At 40.4% G+C, this 23,651-nt stretch overlaps 1 pseudogene; it reads left to right on the top strand.

The window, feature by feature from the left end:
- Positions 1-15,695: 15,695 nt before the first annotated feature.
- LOC113352687 lies at positions 15,696-19,169 on the top strand (annotated as a pseudogene).
- The last annotated feature ends 4,482 nt before the right edge of the window (positions 19,170-23,651 follow it).

Here is a 23,651-nt window from a genome sequence, read left to right as displayed (position 1 = left end):
CGGACTTAATCTCATGGAACGAGTTCACAAACTCCAGCATAAATTCTCGGGTCGAGAACTTCTGCCAGTTCGCGGACTGAGTTCTCGGACTTAGTTCGCGGACTTGGCTCACGCCACTTCCATTTCTCTTGATCAACAAAGCTCGCAAACTTTGGTTCAAGGAATAAGGACTTATACATATATGTGTTTCCACAATAATGCTTATATCCTACCAATGGTTATGTAATCTAAACTCTCATTTCAATCATTGAAACATTCTCAGAGGACGGATATAGCCGTTATTCACAGACCATTTTTCGTCAGAGAAATTTTCAAAGTGATTGAAACATAATATGACTTTCGTCACTAGGTAAAGATGAATTCGGCTAAAGCGAAAGCTTACCAACACATATTTCGAGAAATAGATAGGCGAGGTAAATTCGGCTCGAAATAGCAAATGTGCATAATGAAAGTTAACCGTGATGGTAAACTGTTGACTAATTTATATGGTTTCTTAGGGACGAAGACCTTTAGGGTTTGAAAACTGTTGACTCGTGATGGTAACCCGTGTACACATACGAATACAACATGGCCCATGAAGACTAAAACAACAAAAGAACTTTTGCTACATGAGATATGGCTCAACAAGTTCCTTACTATAGGAGAAATTTAGAGCACACTTGTAGCAGCTCACAAAGATGCAAAAGAAATGCAAAGAGAGACATGATAAAACAAAAATACACCCTAGGCAATATTTTCTTCAAGCACTAGTTTAGGTATACACGATAAGAGGATATCTCAACTAAGCAGAACACCAAATTGCCATAGTATACCTGATTTTTACACATCTTGCTCAACAGGATTTTTATGAGCAAGTTCTTAACCCTTGTGATTAATTAGCACAAGTATGAGCTCTGAGCTCATTAAAAGAACTGTGTTTATGATCGAATCTCTTTTTCCTTCTGAAGAGATATTCCCTTTTGTGTGAGAAATTATCATTAAACTTACTGTCATCAAAATACGAGACATAGTTAGAGTTCTTACCAGAAGAATTTTGACTTGCGGAAGATGACAATTTGTCGACAATTTATTTATATCCTTCGATTATCTCCATCAGGTTATCATCAATTTTTCTTCTTTCTCCTGGAATTTCGTTCACATTAACGGAAATGGTATTTCCTTGGACGATTCTTGTTAAGACTACTATTTTGCTTTAGAGCATTTGAGGAACTCATTGAACTGACCTTCCTGGTAAAATACGCAGGGTAAGTATGAAAACCAACTGGTTTAGACATACGAATGTCAGTTACACCTTTGAGAATTAAGTATAAGTTGTGTTTAAGTTGAACCAAGGAGGTTTTATTCAACCTAGAGTTTCTCTTTTGTTTAGCAGAGCCTTTTGCATTGCAAAAGAGGCATACTTTCTGATCACAAAAGTGATTATACAAAGCAGTCTTAACAACCTCGTTAGGAGATTTCTTCCTTCCATGTGATGTGGAACATCCTTGATCAATAGGTAATTCAGACACATTCTTTGCAACAGGAAGGGATTCCAATTTTACTTCTGGAGATGGAACGTTTTTAGGCTTAGAAGAAGTACTTGGTATATTAGACTTCTTAGAGCATCCTTGAATAGAGAGTGTACTCAACCGATGTTCAATTTCCAAAGCATCCTTTTTGAGGCTAGCCTCAAGAGTCATACGTGAAGAATGATCTTCAGTATTTTCTATGAAATTGCAGTCTCTAATTACACCAAGTAGAACAACGACATGATGTTTTAACCGATTAAATCTATCAGCTTGGATTCTATCAAGATTTAGAATCAAGACACTCTCTTCATCTGTTTCCCGTTCATTTAGAGAAATAGCCTCTTTTGTAGGGTAATCGGAAATACTCATGTCGGAGCCTGTTTGTCTTGTTGGAACACATGGTTCGTCTATATTCGAGATTGAGGAAACTTTCTCTTTAATAGAATTAGACAAGACATAGCCTTTATTTCTGGTGACGCGTTTATCAGAGATACTATCGTCCATCCTCAGATCGCTACAAACACAGACTTGTAAGGTCTTAAACGTGTTGTTCGGTCGAACTCGCAAACGTTGCTATCTCAATCTTGTTTGTCAAATTCAGTTGTTGTTTATGGGTGAAAACTGTTTCTGCGGTTTTTGGTAAATGTGGGTGTGTGGATGAGAAACGAATCTAAACATTAAACAAATGCACTGCACGGGAGTGCTTTTGATTCGAGAAATCAATCTGTACAACTCTGGCCTAAACCAAGAAATGGACATTCCAGACTTGCTTCGGTCACAAAGTGAAGGAGATGAGGTTGATCTTAGGGAGGGAAGCGAAGAATGTGTTGAGATTGTGAAGGTGTTGGATGTGTATGACTTGTATCAGAAAGCTGAACTGGCTTGCAGAATGTAAGCTATCAGTTCTGGTGTTTGGATAGGGTTATATCAACACTTGGTTTCTGCCTTATCTTGGAAATAGGGAGGAGAACCTATTTATACAAGTCATTGAACCTTACCCACGTCTCTCGTGGGAAGTGGATTGATGGAGTAGTGGAGTCGCGTGTGTTAATGTCACACGATCAGTCTTGCACACTTCTCCCATCATCACTAACCGTCCATGTCTTCCTGACACGTTATTGTGATGGCGCGTTGTAAGCCGCCAGACCAATACCCTAGTATGTATCCCCCAGTTTGTGACATGTTTGATGTCTCGAATGTGTAGATCGTGGGACCCACAGAAAGTAGCATGTGATGCTAGATTAAATAACTAAGTTATTTAGGAAATCGATATTTATGAAATATCGTGTGTATTCTATGCATGTAATGCATAGAATATATTCAGCATGTATGAAGCATCGTTGTTTTGAGGCTTAACGGAGTAAGTCACGAATTAAGCATCTTAAAAAAGCATCACGTCCATCCATCTTCGAGTGATCGTTTGGAGGCTGTACAAGTAAGCCCTGACTTGGCCGATCACTCTGTGTGGAAGAGTGGTGGACGGTGATCATGGTGATGCCTGACTGGTCGCCTAACTCCTGTCTTAGGCTGTCCGTCCAAGCTGGCGAAGTTGGACGGACAAGATGACTTGCGACCCACATCTGCGACCTTCGGATTAGGGTTTAGGAGGTGCGCAAGTACCCCTTTTCAGCTTGGACGAATCCAAGAATGGGATAGGCTTTTGGCAAAACCGATCGGGCATGCGTGTAGACGGCTTTCCAGCGTTCGTGATTGTACCTCACTGTCCCATGGGGATGTGATCTAAGCCACTCAATTTGTCCGGAGAAGTTGAGTGGTCGAGATCGTTTTGCGAATGGGACCGCACGACCATGCCTAGTTTGGGCGCACGAATCGAGGCACCTAGTCATGGTCGGCCTTGGACGATTGGTCACACATGTAAATGGGACCACGATGATTGCATGCTCTGGGCCCTTTGAATCTACATCTACACCCTCCATCTATGCCTGCGAAGATGGATGGTTGAGACTGATTTGCGACACATGTGACGTACCGCAAACCCTAATTGGGGTTTCACGTACACGCTACTTTGGCTGGACGAATTAGCAATCCACGCTCCTCTTTTAGGGAGGCCGACCATGTGGGGACCACATGTGGCCGATGATGAACACGTCAATACCTGCCTGACGACTATGGGTCTGATCTAAGCCATTCAATCATGCATGTGAAGTTGGATGGTCGTGATCAATTTGACACCTTTAGTGAAATTTCCTGCGACCCTTTAAGCTTTCACCCCGGCCCAACTTCGGGCATTGATACATGGTTATGTGGCTAGGTCAGGGGAGGATCGATTATGCAGGCGTGAAGGGGGCTTGTCGGTGTGCAGGAAAAGCTTTGTCCAACCAGTCATGGGATGATCCACGCCGTCCAATCATGCTGGTGAAGTTGGACGGTCGTAATGAATTTGAGACTGTCGCAGGCGGTCTTGTGCGCACAAGCTTTTCCAAGCTGCTCCACAGCAGCCCAACCATCTCATTCTAGGCTGGTGTTCGGTGGTCTTTTGGTAGGCGTGGTATGTATTCGACCGACCATGGCATGAATGGGGCCGCTGGTGGTCATTAAGGTGGTAGCCTGCTCCTGCTGAGGATCGTCTAGGCTGGTTAAATCATGCGGCCAACTTACATGGTCGTGATTATTTCTGAGACTGATATGGACAATCCAGATTCAAATATGCTCAATCGGACTAGTATAACATACCGAGAGATGTAGCATGTACGGGTATTTCGTGTATGCTTCATTATTAACACTTGGAGATTCGTGTTACTCAGTTGAGAGCAACACTCAGTCGTCATGCCGCACTAATAATGAGAGTTCTGCAGGAAATACAAGGCTAAGCATGCATTAATAATGCTATAAATTCACAGGGTACATGGGATTATTGCCACATGCTCCATTCTAGGTAAATTAGCGAAGTGAAGAAGTATTCATCATTTTATCAGTGGCATTATCCTTTACAGGATGTCAGCGCATAAATTTGGTTTCACAATTTTATCCCAGAACTAAAATCCACCATCAACATTAAGTCCCCTGTCTAGCACATAATGGTTACACTATTGTGGGGTAGGCATTAGATGGTGACATATACAGATAAAACTTATGAGACAAAGTTAGATGTTACCAGGAGAGACGAGTTGTCCTGTCCTTGGAGCAGGTCACATTCAAGAGGCGTCCAGGCGAGCGTTCCCGTAGCATGATGTCGGTATTTCCTGCTTCGATCGACCTTGTTATGCCTGCTTCGGTCGAGAGCCTGCTTCGTGATTGCTCCGCTCGAGCGTGGGTCTGATGTGCCTGCTCAACGGACTGTTGTGCCTGCTCAACGGACTGTTGCGCCTGCTTCGCTCGATTGTGGGACTCATCATGCGCCTGCTTGCTCGAACATGGGATTTTTATGCCTGCCTTGCTCGAACGTGGGCTTCTTATGCCTGCCTTGCTCGAACGTGGGCTTGTTATGCCTGCCTTGCTCGAACGTGGGACCCGTCGCGTACCTGCTTTGCTTGGGGACGGCTGTGTCTGCTTCGACCAATCTGGGATGGTTGTGCATGATCAAGCGGGACCCGCCGCATGTCGGCTTTGCTTGGGTCCGGTTGTGCCTGCTTCGACCAAACACCATACCTGTTGCCTCACCCCAACACCAGACTTTCCCCTTGACCAACACCGACCTTGCTGATTTGACGAACCCCGACCTTGCTGACGGACATCGCTGCTTCGATCGACACCGGCCTTGTTGTCTTGTTTCGTTCGGCCTTGTGACCTTGATCATCACCGGATTCGTGGACTTGACCAACACCGGCTTTGTTTGCTAACGTGGCTCAGTACCAGCCTTGTTTGCTGACGTGGACCAGTACCAGCCTTGTGACCTTGATCAGCCTTTACCAATACCGGCCTGACGTGACCCAATACCGTCCTACTTGCGTGACGCGATATCAGTCTTGCTTGCGTGACGGGATATTAGCCTTGAGATCTCGACCAACACCGGCTTTGCGGACTTGACTAACACCGGCCTCGTTTGCTGACGTGGCCCAATACCAGCCTTGTTTTCTTTGCCCAGCCTGGTGTATTTTAATGTGAATGTATGTCATGTCGTGCGTGACTACACATCCCATACGTTTTCATACAAGTACTGACTCCCTCGCTTTTATTTTATTGTAGGATAAACAAAAGGGGTACTGCTAATATGCCTTCTGAGGATAATGCTGATGCCAAGTCAGGGAGTGTTGACAGCTTCAAAGATATGCCGAACATAGATGATGAGTTGTTCACCGCACCCTTTCAACTATCTGGAAATATATGTTCCACAAGATAACCCTTGTCATATCGACTTCAAGGTTTGTCATGCTCCGTTGGGCCCTTATGAAGGATGGATGAGACGTATGTTGAGCAATGGGTACGTCAAAGATAACTTGACCAAAGCGCAGATTATTGATGTAGCTTGCGTGTTGAAACGGCTCGAGAGGATGTTAAAGTGGCTTCTGGTGCGAACGTTGAACCGGCTCCTGGAGAGAGTGTTGAAGCAGGATTCTGAAGCGAACGTGGGTCCCGGAGAGAGCGTTGAGGCGGCTCTTGAATAGACCATTGAAGCAGCTTCTGAAGCAAATGTGGAGGTGGCTCCTGGATAGAGCATTGAAGCAGGATTCTGAAGCGAACGTGGGTCCCGGAGAGAGCGTTGAGGCGGCTCTTGAATATGCCATTGAAGCAGATTTTGCTGGAGGGAACGTTGAAGTGTCTTCCTCTTCAGTTTGATTTACTTTTGTGAATTCCATACTTCTTGATTGACCATCTCTCTCGTGTTGAAGAAGTCCTTGACTGACGGTGAAGGAACTTCGTGCTGAGCCTCAGTCCCCAAGCATGGTTTACAGGGTTCTATCTTGTATGCCCGATGGGTCTTTTGTACGTAATGGTCGTTGATATGGTGAAGCTATGGATGGTATCAATCGACAAGCAACAACAGTTCTTGGCAGCAGCTGTGATCAGAAGAGACTGGGAGGGAGAGGCGTGGTGGCAACTTGAACGAACTTGACACCCTCTTAAGTCCCAGGTGCAATCTCCTTTGGTAACATAACTATTTTTTCTACGGAAGACAAATTCTGAAAGCGTCTGTCATTGATGTACTTACCGTCGATCCAGATATGGAATATCTTGGACGTTGTTTCATTATTGCGGCAGTCGTGCATGTGGTACTATAGTTGAAGTTGGCAATTTTGGACACGCAGGATGTTGTATCTCGGTGGCTTTCCTCATGCTGCTTCAGCGAAACTGGTTCTTTCTAGCAAGGCAGATGTTGTTGTAGATGAGCGTTCAACAGCTTCACGAAGTCCAGAGGATGACCAAAAGCGCAGATTCTCCAACATAGCACGATAGACATGCACCATCGTCTGATAGAGTGACTCGCCCGGAGTTTGCTCGACATGACGCGTGGATATCATTATCTTCTTGAGGCGGCTCTCTTGAGGTATCGGCTCCAGTGGAAGATTGCCGTAATAGAGCGTTGATACGTTGCACCGACATTCTTTAAACCAAATGGCAGTACAGTATAATAAAAATTTCCGAGAGGAGTTCGATAAGCTATCTTACTTTCGTCATGCTCGTATATCCTTATCTGGTCGTAGCCGCTACATCCATCCATAGAGGAGAACATGCCGTGTCCGCTGGTTGCATCTGCTAACATGTCGATGTTAGGTAGAGGAGAATCGTTTTTGGGGCGGCATTTGTTCAAGTTTCTGAAATCCATGCAACACCTGATCTGTCCATTTTCCTCGTGTCTAACTGCAACCGTATTGGATCCGGGTATGACATGTAGATGATGGGTGACCAATCTAAATCTAGCATTTCTTCATACGTCCAGGAAAATATGTCCTGGTATTCCTTGAGAAGCTGCACAAGTATCGTGTGTTCATCCGCAGACAAGGTCGAACTGATGGAGATAGGCCTAGAATATTCCTCATCCCCGATGTTGACCATTTCGAGCTCATCAGTTATGGAATTGGTACCGTCCTGAAGCTGTTGTGGAGCATCCGGTACTTCCTCTCGTGGCTCGTCGTTGTAGTAGGCTTCCGTATGACCTTTCCTTGGCGAACCTTGGATGTCCTGAGAGTCATGAGAGTAATCACATTCGAAGACGCTCCTGTGTCGATAAGGCCCTCTTGAACTCTGAATCCTTGATGCGTGCGGTGACATGTAGGGCACGATTGTGACCTTCCTCTGGTTGATTGCAGCAAAACGTCTCCGTCCGCTAATTCTTCGAGAGTTGTAAAAGTTCGCATAAACTTTCCTAGAGAAACTGCTTCCTGATTTGGCCTCTGGTTCATAGTGAAACTATTGACTTGGGGAGGATCGTTGTGAGGATCAGTCCCCGGTGTAGGAGTCTCCATGACAGGACCGCTCATATCTGATGTTGCTTATTTGATCAGGTTCATGTAGGCCCGCGCCGCTGAAGTACCTTCTCTGAGTGCGTTGAATGCGTTCCTTGTTGGCTCCAGGGGATGTCGCGGCTCTTGTGGAAATCGATCAGTTAATGTTTTAAGAAAAGTGAGTACCTCTTTCTGAGTTGTAGCCATATCCGTTTGAGTCTTAGCAAGAACTTCCTGCCTCTCCATCAAGTATGTGATGGTAATGGGAGATGGTCCTCCTCTCGTCCCTCCGGCTCCTCGTCCTGACAAAGGAGTGGAATCTGTTGCTCTGGTGACCACCAGAGGCGTTACACTTGAGGAGATGTCGGGATTCGTGGCTGCTCTGGCTCTGGTGATGGGAGGCGTTACACTTACTGGAACATATCCTGCTCCGCTGGAGTTGGTTGTAGAAGTGACGACTCCAAGAGATGTATTGACCACAATAGGTCCACTGACAGGTACATCAATACCGAGAGTGTTATCCACACTAGCTCCATCAGAATTGATTGCTAATCCAGACCTGGGTTCTACCATCTTGAAATGGATTGATGATTTAATTGGTCATAAGATCTACCCTTTTCGAAATTGATAAAGTTGAATCGTATTTTGAAGAAATTGACTTTACGACCGAGAGATTAACCTCCCACCGTGGTCGCCAATTGTTTATGGGTGAAAACTGTTTCTGCGGTTTTTGGTAAATGTGGGTGTGTGGATGAGAAACGAATCTAAACCCTAAACAAATGCACTGCACGGGAGTGCTTTTGATTCGAGAAATCAATCTGTACAAATCTGGCCTAAACCAAGAAATGGCAGTTCCAGACTTGCTTCGGTCACAAAGTGAAGGAGATGGGGTTGATCTTAGGGAGGGAAGCGAAGAAGGTGTTGAGATTGTGAAGGTGGTGGCTGTGTATGACTTGTATCAGAAAGCTGAACTGGCTTGCAGAATGTAAGCTATCAGTTCTGGTGTTTGGATACGGTTGTATCAACACTCGGTTTCTGTCTTGTCTTGGAAATAGGGAGGAGAACCTATTTATACAAGTCATTGAGCCTTACCCACGTCTCTCGTGGGAAATGGAGGAAGTGGAGTGATGGAGTAGTGGAGTCGCGTGTGTTAGTGTCACACGATCAGTCTTGCCCACTTCTCCCATCATCACAAACCGTCCATGTCTTCCTGGCACGTTCTTGTGATGGCGCGTTGTGCGTTGCATGTTGTAAACCGCCAGACCAATACCCCAGTATGTATCCCCCAGTTTGTGACATGTTTGATGTCTCGAATGTGTTAAAAAAGTCTATGCATGTAATGCATCGAATATATTCAGCATGTATGAAACATCGTTGTTTTGAGGCTTAACGGAGTAAGTCACGAATTAAGCATCTTAAAATAGCATCACGTCCAGCTATCTTCGAGTGATCGTTTGGAGGCTGTACAGGTAAGCCCTGACTTGGCCGATCACTTTGTTTGGAAGAGTGGTGGACGGCGATCGTGGTGATGCCTGATTGGTCGCCTAATTCCTGTCTTAGGCTGTCCGTCCAAGCTGGCGAAGTTGGACGGATAAGATGACTTGCGACCCACATCTGCGACCGTCGGATTAAGGTTTAGGAGGTGCGCAAGTACCCCTTTTCAGCTTGGTCGATTCCAAGCATGGGAGAGGCTTTTGGAAAAACCGATCGGGCATGCGTGTAGATGGCTTGCCAGCGTTCGTGTCTGTACCTCACTGTCCCACGGAGATGTGATCTAAGCCACTCAATTTGTCCGGCGAAGTTGAGTGGTCGAGATCGTTTTGCGATTGGGACCGCACGACCATGCCTAGTTTGGGTGCACGAATCGAGGCACCTAGTCATGGTAGGCCTTGGCCGATTGGTCACACATGTATACGGGACCACCGTGATTGTGTTCGCATGCTCTGGGACCTTTGAATCTACATCTACACCCTCCATCTATGCCTTCGAAAATGGATGGTTGAGACTTATTTGCGACACATGTGATGTGCCGCAAACCCTAATTAGGGTTTTACGTCCACGCTACTTTTGCTGGACTAATTATCAAGCCACGCTCCTCTTTTAGGGAGGCCGACAATGTGGGCCCACTTTGGGCCGGTGATGAACACGTCAATACCTTCCTGACGGCTATGAGTCTGATCTAAGCCATCCAATCATGCCGGTGAAGTTGGATGGTCGTTATCAATTTGAGACCTTTAGTGGAATTTCCTGCGACCCTTTAAGCTTTCACGCCGGCCCGACTTCGGGCAATCGTACATGGTTCTGTGGCTAGGTCAGGGGAGGATCGGTTATGCAGGCGTGAAGGGGGCCCGCCGGTGTGTAGGAAAAGCTTTGTCCGACCAGTCATGGGATGATCCACGCCGTCCAATCATGCTGGTAAAGTTGGACGGTCGTGATGAATTTGAGACTGCCGCAAGCGGTCTTGTGCGCACAAGCTTTTCCAAGCTGCTCAACACCAGCCTAACCATCCCATTCTAGGTCGGTGTTCGGTAGCCGTTTGGGAGGCGTGGTATGTATTCGACCGACCAGGGCATAAATGGGCCCGCTGATGGTCATTAAGGTGGTAGCATGCTCCTGTTGAGGATCGCCTAGGCTGTTTAAATCATGCGGCCAACTTACGTGGTCGTGATTGTTTCTGAGACTGATATAGACAGTCCAGATTCAAATATGCTCAATCGGGCTAGTATAACACACCGAGAGATGTAGCCTGTACGGGTATTTCGTGTATGCTTCATTATTAACACTTGGAGATTCGTGTTACTCTGACGAGAGCAACACTCAGTCGTCATGCCGCACTAATAATGAGAGTTCTACAGGAAATACAAGGCTAAGCATGCATTAATAATGTTATAAATTCACAGGGTACATGGGATTGTTGCCACATGCTCCATTCTAGGTAAATTAGCGAAGTGAAGAAGTATTCATCATTTTATCAGTCGTTTTATCCTTTGTAGGATGTCATCACATAAATTTGGTTTCACAATTTTAGCCCTGAACTAAAATCCACCATCAACAGTTGTCAAAACTATATGTCTTGATTTCTAGTCTACTTATAGCTAAGTCTCGGACTAGGATAATTAAGTGTAGTTGAGCTCCCGACTCCTTGGTGATCATCTTACGAAGACGAAGAACTACTCAAGGAACTAGTGGAACTTCATCCGACTAAAAGGTATGTGGAGACTTGAACTTATCTATCACTCAAAAGTCTATCTACTCTATCTCCTACACTTGAGACAAAAGTCGTATAAGTATGATAGTTTTCATACATACACATTTGCTATTTGAGCCGAGTTTATCTCGCCTATCTATTTCTCGAAATATGTATTGGTAAGATTTCTCTTTAACCATTTTCATATTTACCTGTGACAAAAGCCATGATGGCGTTTTAATCTCTTGAAATTGCTTTGATGACGATAGTTGTGAATAACGACTATTATAACATTATAGAAGAATGTTTAAATGATAGAAATGTAGAGTTGAGATTATGTAACCATCTATGGATATAAGCATATATAGTGTGTTCGCACATTAGTGTATAAATCCATGTATCGTAAACCAAGTGCGCGCATATGTGTGCATACGGAATTGGTAAAGGAGACAGGTTGGGTACGCGTACCCGTACGCGTACTGGCGGAACTTTTCCTCCCGGAAAATTCTGATGAGTTTGTAATTTACAAACTAGTAAACCAGTCACCTTAGGTACGCGTACTGGCGGAACTATTCTACCCGAAAAGTTCTGCTGAGTTTGGAAACCAAAACCAACTCAATCCGGTTGCTAAGGTAAGCATACCCGTACGCGTACCCAAGCTGGTTATTTTCTCAAATCGGTAGTTCATGAACTTAAACAATAAATTATAAGGAATGCAATCTTTGAAAACCGTGGCTATATTTTTCATGAATTGATTCAAATGAATCAAACTGATTTTGTTTCAATTGTGTCTATGTATAAAGACCTAAGCAATTGAACAACTCTTCAACTAGTTCTTTTGAATTCATTTGAACTAGTTGTGAAGAAGATGAATACGGTCAATATGGAAGTGCTCATATGGCTAACCATTGGTTAACTATTTGTGAACCAACTAAGTGTACACGTTTAGGCACGGTTACTCAAACCTATATGAAATACATTTCATTTGTGTATGACAAGCTAAGTTTCAATCCAACGGTTGAAAGATATTATCTTGTATCTAATCAGATTTTCATCTAACGGTGAATATTGAATACTTTGTTACTAAGCTAACATTGATTGCAAACCCTGATTTGAAAACTATATAAAGGAGAACTCTAGCAACTGGAAAAACTAATCCCCACACCTCCTGTTTGATACTAGTTGGTTTAGATAGAGTTGATACTCCTTTAAACTTAGGTTTCTTCTCGAGACCCTGTAGGTTAACGACTGAAAGACTTCATTGGGATTGTGAAGCCACACGATACTACTTCTCTTGTAGTTGAGCGATCTGATCTTGCCATTTTATATCGTATGAGTTCAATTGAAAGAATTGACTTGAGATTATATCTCTGATAGGGCAAGATAAAAAGAAATCACAAACATCTTCGTCTCATCGTTTGTGATTCCGCAATATCTTGTTTCGCTTACGATTAAGATTATTGTGAGGTGATTGATAATTCTAGGCTGTTCTTCGGGAATATAAGTCCGGGTTATCTATTAGTTCATGTTCACCTTGATTTTATCAAAAGACGAAACACAACTCGTAGGTTTATCTGTGGGAGATAGATTTATCTATTACGGTATACTTTTCTGTGTGATACAGATTTGTTTATTCAAGTCTTCGACTTTGGGTCGTACGAAACTCTTGGTTCTTGGTGAGATCAGCTAAGGGAATCAAGTGCGTAGCATCCTGCTGGGATCAGAGACGTAAGGAGCGCAACTGTACCTTGAATCAGTGTGAGATTGATTGGGGTTCAACTACAGTCCAGACCGAAGTTAGTTTGTAATAAGCTAGTATCTGTAGCGGCTTAATACAGTGTGGTGTTCAATCTGGACTAGGTCGCGGGGTTTTTCTGCATTTGCGGTTTCATTGTTAACAAAACTTCTAGTGTCTGTGTTATTTCTATTCCGCATTATATTTTGTTATGTAATTGAAATATCACAGGTTGTGCGTTGTATCGATCAATTGTGAAATCTAACCTTTGGTTGTTGATTGGAAATTGATTGATCCTTGGATATTGTTCTTTGGTACCATCCAGGTTTATATCTCTTGTATTTAATAAAGACTCGCAGATTTCCATTTGCTTGAGTATAGATTAAATCAAGAAATCGAGATATTAACTTCTTGATATACTTTTTATTAAGATTGAGTCTGATTGTCTAGTTGATTCTCTTAAAAGTATATTAGAGTTAGTCCATACAGATTGCTAATCGAAATATTGGGTGAGGTTGTTAGACCCCCGCATTTTCAAAGTCCTTGAGCTCTTTTTTTACTCATCTGCTCATAAGTTAGTCTTCTGATGGGTGGTATATATTGAGATTTGGGTGGTGGGTTAGAAGATTGAGGAGTGGGTGTAGATGTAGAAGCACCCATGGTGGAAGGGACAATAGGTGTTTTCTGTGGAACAAATTTATGGTAAGTGGAAGTAGTGGGTGTTGGTTTAAGTGGAATGAGTTTTGAGATTTGGGTTTGATATGAGAGGGCTAGCTCTTGTAATCTAGCCAGATAAAAAGCTTGAGAAGGGGTTGTAGGTTTGTGTATCTGCACAGAGCTTTTCAAGACTTCTTTCAACCCACTAATAAAACTTAACACAAAGTATTCCTCAGTGAGATGAGGGTTTTTTCCAAGCATTAAAGCCTTTAATTGTTCAAATTGCTCAAAGTAATCCTCAACAGAAGTAACTTGAAAAATCTTGTTAAAACACCCCACATAATTATCATTTGCTAGATCCTCAAAACGATTACATATAGCTTCAACAAAAAGAGACCAAGAGATTGAGGTTTTACCAGTAAGAAAATCCAGAAACCAGGAATCTGCTTTACCATCCAAGTGCAAAGAAACAAATTCTGTTTTTTGTTCTTCAAGAATGGAGTGGATCTGAAAGTATCTTTACATTTTCGAACCCAGCTGCGAGGATTTTCACCACTAAATCTCGAATAATCAATTTTGGGAGTTTTAGAAAAGGTATTGAGATTCACAGTGTGATTTTTGTGGGTGTGACTTTCAAAAGAAGGTGGTGTGTTAGAAACTTGTGGGTCTGTGTGAGATCTAGAAAGAAGTGTAATGAGAGAGTCGAACTTTGCTTGATTTTCTTCAGAAATCTTAACCAAGGAAGCAAGCAAGGTATCCTGACATAGAGCAGCAGTACGTTCTTCAGCATCACGTGTGTGTAGATCTGTGAGGTTCTTCATGAGGAGATGAACTATAACAAGCAGTATTAAGTAACCTCAGTACCACTGTACTGCCTCTTTCTTTTCTATTTTCATGATAAACTTCAATTCCAGGTACAGACGTAATAAAGAGAAAGAGACCTAACGAAACCCTAATACATCATTGACCATACACGTGTTTGTACTACACCTGTACAAACATAACAGACATTTAAAATTTAAAGCAGAATTAACTGTAAGTAAAACGACTAATTAATTTTACTGAGAGCTAAATACACCACAAAGGTGGTTGCAGGCACCATGGTATCATGACATAAAAGTATTCTTCTTCTTTGTTTTTACAGTCTGTTACATCTTGATTATCATGAAAGCTTAATATTTCTCACAGAGTTTTCTACCTCCATGTAAATTTAGTATTTGGTCAATACTGATAATCAAAGTCATATGGGTGAAAGCATGCGCTACAATAGAAAAGCCCAAAACCAAAGAGGACAGGTTGTTGATGCTTACGTTGGGTTGGTTGGTTCTTTATATTCTACGACTAACTGTAGTGTGAACCCTTGACCCAACAACTCTTGGGGACCGTATTCGGTATCGAATCATTCGTATTCCGTTTGTAGCTTAATTTTCTTGACAACCCTAATTTAACACATGCTTTTGTAGATTAATTTTTCATTTGGGTATATATTATGTATAAATCTTGTACTTAGGTGAAAATACCTGCTACATGTTCATGGCGACAATCAATCCACGGAAGGCCAACCCGGTTAAGTGGTTGGAAACTTGGAATTATATTTTCAAGTTATAGGTTGTGGTGACGTTGAAGACCAAAAGCAGAGGATACTTCCATCACTATTCCCAAATTTATAACATCACAATTTTAAAATTTATGGCGTCACTGCAACTTCTTATCAATCATTTCAATACCCCTAAAAAAAGCTTCTGATAAAAAATATCAAAAAACTAGATACGTGTACAAAGAACTCGACTTATTGTTGCAAGTGCAAAGAAATTACGAACCTCCATATCTCTTTCTATTTGAATAATGATCAAACTAACGAATAATTTATGTTTTGTAATTATTATAATGAATCATCCTAATCCTTTTCGGACCATTTTAATACAATACATTATGATAGTGATCCATATTTTTCCATGTCTTCAATATGGTGTCTTTACATGAAAATTCTTGTTTTAAAAAAAAAAATAATCTTCAGAAGTGAATTGAAGTTCAACTTGACATGCTTTTATTAATGTTAATGTCCCCTTAATGATTTCATAGCAGGTCTTGTCATTTTAGGGGTATGTATGGTCTTTCCATGTCATACACGTCATGCATAAGGGGGATAAATTTCGCGGGAGTGCAGTAGTTATTTCATCAGCTGTATATATAATCCTATTCTCCACTCTCAAAGTACAGCCTTTTCTCTCTTTCTCTCGATTTTGTTAATCTTTCGAGTTCTTCATTAATTAGTGTACGCACTTCAGTTGAGATGGATTACTGTAATGTTCAAAACAGAACTACTAGCAGTTCCATTAGAGAGGTAGATAAGAAGAAAAAGGCACTTCAATACATAGAGGAAATAACAAAGAAGGCGGACGAAGTTCAAAAGCAAGTGCTCCATGAAATACTTTCCCGCAGTGCCCATGTCGAGTATTTACAAAGACATGGGTTATGTGGACACACAGACCGTGAGACATTCAAAAGAGTTATGCCCGTTGTCACTTACGAAGATCTTCAACCTGATATCACTCGTATCGCTGACGGTGATACATCACCAATCCTCTGTGTACTTCCGATTTCACAATTTCTTACAAGGTCTGCGGACTATGTGCTCCTACTTGATATTTTCTTTTGATTCCTATCTGTTTCTAAAGCTTCTGGTTTGACCATTTGTTTCTTTTGTATATATATATAGTTCTGGCACTTCAGGGGGAGAAAGGAAACTGATGCCGATGATTGACGAAGAGTTTGAAAGACGATCTTTGTTTTACAGTCTTCAAATGCCTATAATGGATCAATATGTCCCTGACTTGAACAAAGGCAAAGGGATGTATTTTATGTTTGTAAAATCTGAAGCTAAAACACCAGGAGGGTTAGTAGCTCATCCAGCTCTAACGAGCTACTATAAGAGTTCATACTTCAAAAAAGAAACTTCTGATCCTTTCAACAGCTATACTAGTCCAAACGAGCTTTGCACGGATTCTTACCAAAGCATGTACTCTCAGTTACTTTGTGGGCTTTACCAAAACCATCAAGTTCTTCGAGTAGGAGCAGTTTTTGCGTCTGTATTTCTTCGGGGAATACGGTTTCTGCAAAAACACTGGGTTGATCTAAGCAATGACATTCGAACCGGAAATATTAACTCCAAAATCACCGACTCGTCTGTAAAAGAAGCCGTCTCAAAATTACTTAAGCCTAACCCTGGACTTGCAGACTTCATCAAGTCAGAGTGTAGTAAGGATTCATGGCAGGGGATTATTACAAGGTTATGGCCCAATGCTAAGTATGTAGATGTTATCATTACTGGGACAATGTCGCAGTATATTGCTAGTCTTGATTTTTACAGCAATGGCCTTCCAATTGTTAGCACTTTGTACGCGTCTTCAGAAGAACCCTGATTTTGGGCATACCAAAATCTTTCTAGGCATACAAAACAATAGTCCCATCTTGGGTGACCTTACAAGGGATACCCTATGGGTAGTTCAATTACCTATATACCCTTAATACAAAAATCTAAAATCTGTTTTCTAAAAAATCAAAATCAGTTTCCCTTACCATCTCTTCTTCCTCCTCCTCCTCTAGCCAAACTTTTTCCCCTCCTGCGCAAAAAAAAATTCATCATCGTGATTAATTGTCGATTCGTAAAAATTTGATCGTCGATTAAACTCAACCACATAATGACTCGTACAAAGAAAAGCAGGGACTAGGCAAACCAAATCGTCTTCTAATCCATCAATTGAAGAAGAAGAACCAATTGAAGATGAAGGTGTAGAAACTGAAAATCAACCACCAATTGAACCAGAAATTGAACCAACTGCATCTCCAACTCCGGAAATGAGGATAAGAAAGCAAGTTTTACAAACCCAATCTCCTATTTGCTGTTTTTCATCGATTAAATGACGGTTACAGTGTTGGGTTCGGCTCAAAATTGAGTTGCGTTTTTAGCCGAACTGTTCTTCACAAAAGCTTCCTGTAAGTGTATATGAACAGTTCAGCATGAAATTTCATGAAATTTCAAGCCGAACCTAGTCACAGATAAAGATGCATAGGGGTTCGGCGTATTCGATAATCATAATATGTGTCGAACTTAGCACATTAACGAGGTTCGGCTATTACGATATTCTCAATATGTGCCGAACCAATAACAATATTTTAACCCAAAAAATAACAAATTGATGTTCGGCTCATACGATTTTCGAAATATAAGCCGAACCAGTAATTATTTTTTTCCGAGCTATTCAGGATGTTGTTCGGCTTACTATGAAACTTTCATATAAGCCGAACTAGTGTCTAGCAAACAGTTCGGCACATGCAGTAAACAGATTCAGTAAGCCGAACCGTTCATCAATTGGTAGATTCGGCTCATAGATGTGAGCCGAACCTCAACCTGTTTCGCCGAACCATGATTCAAAAAACCTAACTTTTGATAATTGAGAGCTATACAAGTGAGATTAAGTATAGGATATAAGTGTACCTGTGTATTAGAAGCATTGGGTTCCTCATCAATGTCTTCATCATCAGGATTTGGCTCATAAAAATCATCATCTTGAGTTTGTGTAAACAACTCATCCTCAAATTTTTCATCTAAACAACTCTTATAATTCTGAAAATTATTTTAATCACTAAACAAAATATTTAATTACTAATCAAGGTTATTAACACTAATACGTAAAGGGCAGATTTGCCATTAAAAAAATTTTGGGTAAGGGGTTATCTGATTTTGCTATTTCACAACCTTTTTTGTCTTCATTCAGTATGCCTTGGAAGATTTTGGTATGCCCAAAATTATAGTTCCTTGAGAATGTTATTTCGGTCTGAATCTTGAGCCTTTAACTAAGCCCAGTGAAGTATCCTACACTCTCATCCCTCCTATGGGCTATTTCGAATTCTTGCCAGTGGAAAAGACCAATACTGAATAAGCCAACTTGGTGTCAATTGCAACAACCTCGATTGAGAATGAGGAACAGCAAGAAGTAGTTGATCTCGTCAATGTCCAGCTCGGTAAAGAATATGAGCTTGTGATCACCACCTATGCAGGTAAACCGACAAGTTTCATTAGTTGCACAAGTGTTATCTTAGCTAGCTTTTAAATCCATCAAAATATTTATCTTGTATCAGGAATTTATCGCTATAAAGTTGGAGACATACTTCGAGTTGCTGGATTCAAGAACAACGCTCCTCAATTCAACTTTGTATGCCGAAAGAATGTTGTTTTAAGCATCGACTCTGACAAGACGGATGAAGTAGATCTTCAAAATGCTGTGAAGAATGCTGTGAATCATCTCAAACCGTTTAATGCCTATCTTGTTGACTACACAAGTTTAGCGGATACATCAACTATCCCAGGCCATTATGTGCTATATTGGGAACTTCTTCATGACGGCAAAACCTCAATTCCTACCTCAGTATTTGAAGATTGTTGCCTCGCAATTGAAGAATCTCTCAACAGTGTTTACCGCCAAGGCCGTGTATGTGACAAGTCAGTTGGACCACTAGAGATAAGGTTTGTGGAGATCGAAACATTCGACAAGCTGATGGACTACTCAATTAACCGTGGTGCTCAAATTGATCAGTACAAGACACCTCGATGTGTAAAATTTGCTCCCATAATCGAGCTCTTGAACTCAAGGGTTCTTTCAAAGTACTTCAGTCCGAAAGATCCAAAATGGGTTGCTGGTCACAGGGATTGGTACACCAGTGGTTGCACTGAGTAAAAGAAAAGATCGAACAAGAAACTGGACAAATATTGTCATCGTTATTTAGTTGCTTTTGTCAGTAGTGTTTGGTCAAAATAAACAAGGTTGTGGAATTGATTGGTGCAGTGCTACTGCTGCTGCCGTGACCATCTTTTGTTGTATATCTTTATGTCATGAAATAATCGATACCCCAGGTTCCAAAATTTTCTTCCTCTTTATTTATTATCATCAAAAATTCTAAACAGACTGCCGGGGTGAACTCCCCCAGAACCGCTTAGTCTCGGGGATATATTAATTAAGTGAAAAATACTAGAACCTTATATGGGTTCAATATATAGAAGCCCCACTAAATGGATCATACATCGTCAATTCCATACTTTCAGAATATGATATTGCTAGGCCTAAAATATTAAATTTTCTTCACCCATAATTAATTATTACGAATTTTAATAATGACAACACTACCCTTTAGTATATATACAAGAGAAATATCATAATATAATTTCAATTTTTCTATTTTCTTTCTCTCTCTTATCTTTATCTCTCTCTGTGGTAGAAAGATAATTTCTAGGGTTTCTGAGAGTCATTTTTCGTCGTTTTCATCTGAATCTTCGACTGCAACAACAAAGATCGATTGCATCTTCTCCTTCTATTCCTCTGTAATTTCGGTTTCATTTTCATTTTTAATTTCACTTTCTCTCTACTAGTGAAACACACAGAGAAATACAGTTTCTAATGGATTTTTTTTGCGAAAAGACTATCTCAAAACGTAGTTCTAAGATCTACGAAACAAAGATCGGTTGATTTGAAGATCTCAAAACCTAATTTCAACATCAACGTCACTTGTTCTTGAAGATTCAACGGAAAAAATGGAAAAGGTCGGCGAGAATCAGCAAATAAATTCGAAGATTCTCCTAGAAAGTTTAATTGAACAGATAAGTTTCATTATCTTTAATATTTCAATTCAATAAGTAAATTTAATTCTTCGATTTTATATTTTTACATTTGAAAGTTTGATTTATGTTCAAGTCTCTTATTTGAACTCATAATCATTAGATCTGCTATAATCTCACTCTAATCCCTGTGTCGTTTAAGATTTCTGGAGATTTGATGGAAAGGGTTGATGAGAATCATCATCAATGAATGAATCTGAAGATTTTGTAAGGAAATAGAACTGAAAGATAAGTCTAACCTCTTTTTTTTTCTCTAATTCGATCATAGTTGTCAACTTTTCTTACTCGATTTAGATTTCAGAAAAAAAATAATCAATTTCTAAAACCTAAAAATTGTGATTTCAGCTCAAAATCATGATCCGATTTGCAATCAGAGTTCAGATTTGGGTTCATCTAATCTTTATCCATGTTTTGAACTCAAATTTCAGGATAAATTTCACCAAATATATGTTAGGGATTTTTTTTCTAAAATCTGAATTATCTCTCTGCCTTTAATCTCAATAAGAAATCTAAGTTCGGATTTGAAATTTGTGTGCCTAAATGTGCATTACCCGTCAACTCGTTTGTAATTTGATTTAATTTTATTTTCTGACCTAACTAGAACTGATGTGAACTTGTATTTGTTCTTGTAGAATGCATTAAATGATAACTAAACTTGTAATACAGAATATTGGTTATTGGTGATTGTGTTTTCCGACTCACAACAAATGGGAGGCTACTAAAGAGGAGACTACTGAAGAGGCTGCTAATTGGTTGCAGAACAAGCTCCTTATGTAGAAGAGATCTTCGTGACCGACATTGAAATGTCGAATAAGCTTACTTATGAACTCAAGGTAATCTATGTCAATCTCTTTCTTCTTATGAATTTGTAAGTTCTCTCTACCCAATTTTGGGGTGTCATTCAGTACTTTTCACTGCATCTATTTCTTTTTAGTATGTTTCAGTTCTTAGGGATTCTCAAGTTGTTGTTTAATACATTAAGCCTGGAAATATCACAGTTAATGATTGTAGTGAGGATGCTACTACAGGTTAATGATTTTGTTATGTCTAACGTTTCAACAGTTTCTATTGTAGAAGAGCGATTGTGGAGCATAATCACGTCCAACTCATTAGACTTCAATGCTTGGACTGCACTTATTGAGGATACGAAGAAGGTGGCAGAGGTATGTTTATTCTTAAGTCAGACTCTAGAAATTAGCATGTGTAACTCTTAGTTACACAATTCAGATGCATGTGTAGCAGCAAGTTACACTGTATGGATATGTAGCTGCAAGTTACACATGCTAAATGAATGTGTAGCTTATAGTTATACATTCTAATTTACACATGATACGCTACTTGAAATAAAGTAATTTAGTTATTAATATTGATTAGGGTTGGTATTTGCTAATTACACGAGGCATATATTTTTTTTGTGGGTTTCCTTTTCCTTATGTGTAACTGATTTTGTTCTTCTTATCAAAGGCACCAGTAAGCAAAGGCAGTGGTATGTGTGGGTCTTTATGATGGGTTTGAGAGATAATTGAGGTCTTGAAGATTTCAGGCTGAGAAAATAAGAAAGTGTCTGAGTATGGTAGATGTTACAGGGATTTGAACAGTCTAAGAAGAGGACTAAAGGTCGTGGGTTTGTAACTATGTTCTTTCATTCATTCTGGCCATCACTGCTGAAAATTCCCTCCTTTCTAGTTGAATTTATAACTCCAATTGTCGAGGTATATTTGATGGTGATATCTGCTATATGTTTTCAAGTACTGCTTTGATCAAATTTTATGCAAATATTTATAGATGATAAATATAGCCTAACTAGTTTCAGTTTTTGAACATCTTATTCAGGTTACTTATAGAAAGAATAAGAATGTCATATCCTTCTATTCAATGCCTTGGAAAGTTTGGGAGGGAGTTCAAAGGGCTGGGATGTCAAATACTACAAGGTTTCCTTGTACTACTCCTTTGAGTAATTCATAGCTTGCACTAGCTTTATGCAGTATTGGTGAATTATGGTTGGCCTTGGATCATTGCATGACTGTTATGCTTATTTTTACAAGGGTTAGGAACCAGTACCTCCAAGGAAGGGAAGGATCACTTTTTGGATATTTGGAAGCATAAGAAAGATTTGATGTGGGTGGATGAACAGGATGGCGAGGCTATCGAAATGTCTTTTAGCAAAAAGAAGATTGAGGCCAGAAAGAGTTGTCTCAAACAATATGAGGTGATACATCAGTTGAACTCATGTGTAAACCTCACAGAGAACTCATTTTTTATGGCTTGTCATCATAATTTATTGGTTGTATTCGAGATGACGAGTACCTGAGATTTCATTTACCTCTTTAATTTTTTGTGCTTTTGGAGAATAAGTTTGTTACGATTCTAGGTTCAGAAGCTTGTCGTTATTATATCTTTTTAATTAAATATTGCCACTATAGGATACCGCATATAAGTAGGTTCTTATTTATTATCATGCAGTGGATAAGCCTGCGGCTTTCGTACTTACATTTATATGAGGGTTCAGGGCCAAAAAGTAGTTGCATAGATAGGATCATTGTTGCTTACCTTCTAGTTTCACAAGCTAAGTGGATGTGTAACTTCTAGTTACACAAGCTAAATAGATGTGTAATTTCTAGTTACACATGCTAATTAGATGTGTAACTTTTACTTACACATACTGATTGAATGTGTAACTTCTGGTTACATAGATTTTACTTACATATAGTAATGGTTGTTACTGATCGAAAATGTTGCATTATTTCCATTAAGGTTGCATTCTTTTCATTCTGAAACGTGCATATAATATGTGAATGATCGCATGATATGAAACGTTTATCTAATCGATAGTTTTTCATTGTGCTTTACTTTTCAGTTCATAGCTTTGTGATGGTGAAAGTTGTAGTCGATGGTGGTGGAATTGCGAATTGTTGCAGAAGTCAAGGAACCCCAAGTAACCCACGTATTAGTGCACCACCAAGGAACAAGCTTGACTATTACCAGATCCTGAAATACACACTCACCACAGAGTCCGCAATGAAGAATATTGAAGACAACAACACCCTGGTATTTATTGTTGATGTCTGTGCTGAAAAGAACATAATCAAGGATGTTTTCAAGAAAATGTACAACATCCAAACAGAGAAAGTGAACACCCTTACCAGGTAAGGCTTCTTGCTTATCAGACAGAGAAAGGTAGTATATGGATATATAGGTGAGGATATAAGTCTGGAATGGTTTCACTTAATCTGTTTCGTATGATATTTTTGATTGAGCCAAAAACTGTAACATTGTGCTTTAGGTAACTTAGGTTTGCAAGTTCATGATAAATGGCATACGCCATATGCATGTGTAACTCCTAGTTACGCTAGTCTTATGCATGTGTAACTGAAAGTTACACAAGTCAGATGCATGTGTATCTCCTAATTACACATGCTATATGCATATGTAACTCTCAGTTACACAAGTCAGCTGGTGTGTAACTAAAATCTCTGTATGAATATGATTTTTCAGTTTTTGTAGAGTTCAATGAAAAGTGTATTTCGCTTTGATTGTTTGATTGCTC

Source organism: Papaver somniferum, chromosome 1 (genome assembly GCF_003573695.1).
Source record: "Papaver somniferum cultivar HN1 chromosome 1, ASM357369v1, whole genome shotgun sequence".
In the NCBI taxonomy this organism is placed as follows: domain Eukaryota; kingdom Viridiplantae; phylum Streptophyta; class Magnoliopsida; order Ranunculales; family Papaveraceae; genus Papaver; species Papaver somniferum.
Note: the sequence above shows the minus strand (reverse complement) of the source record. Positions and strands in the feature narration are given on the sequence as shown.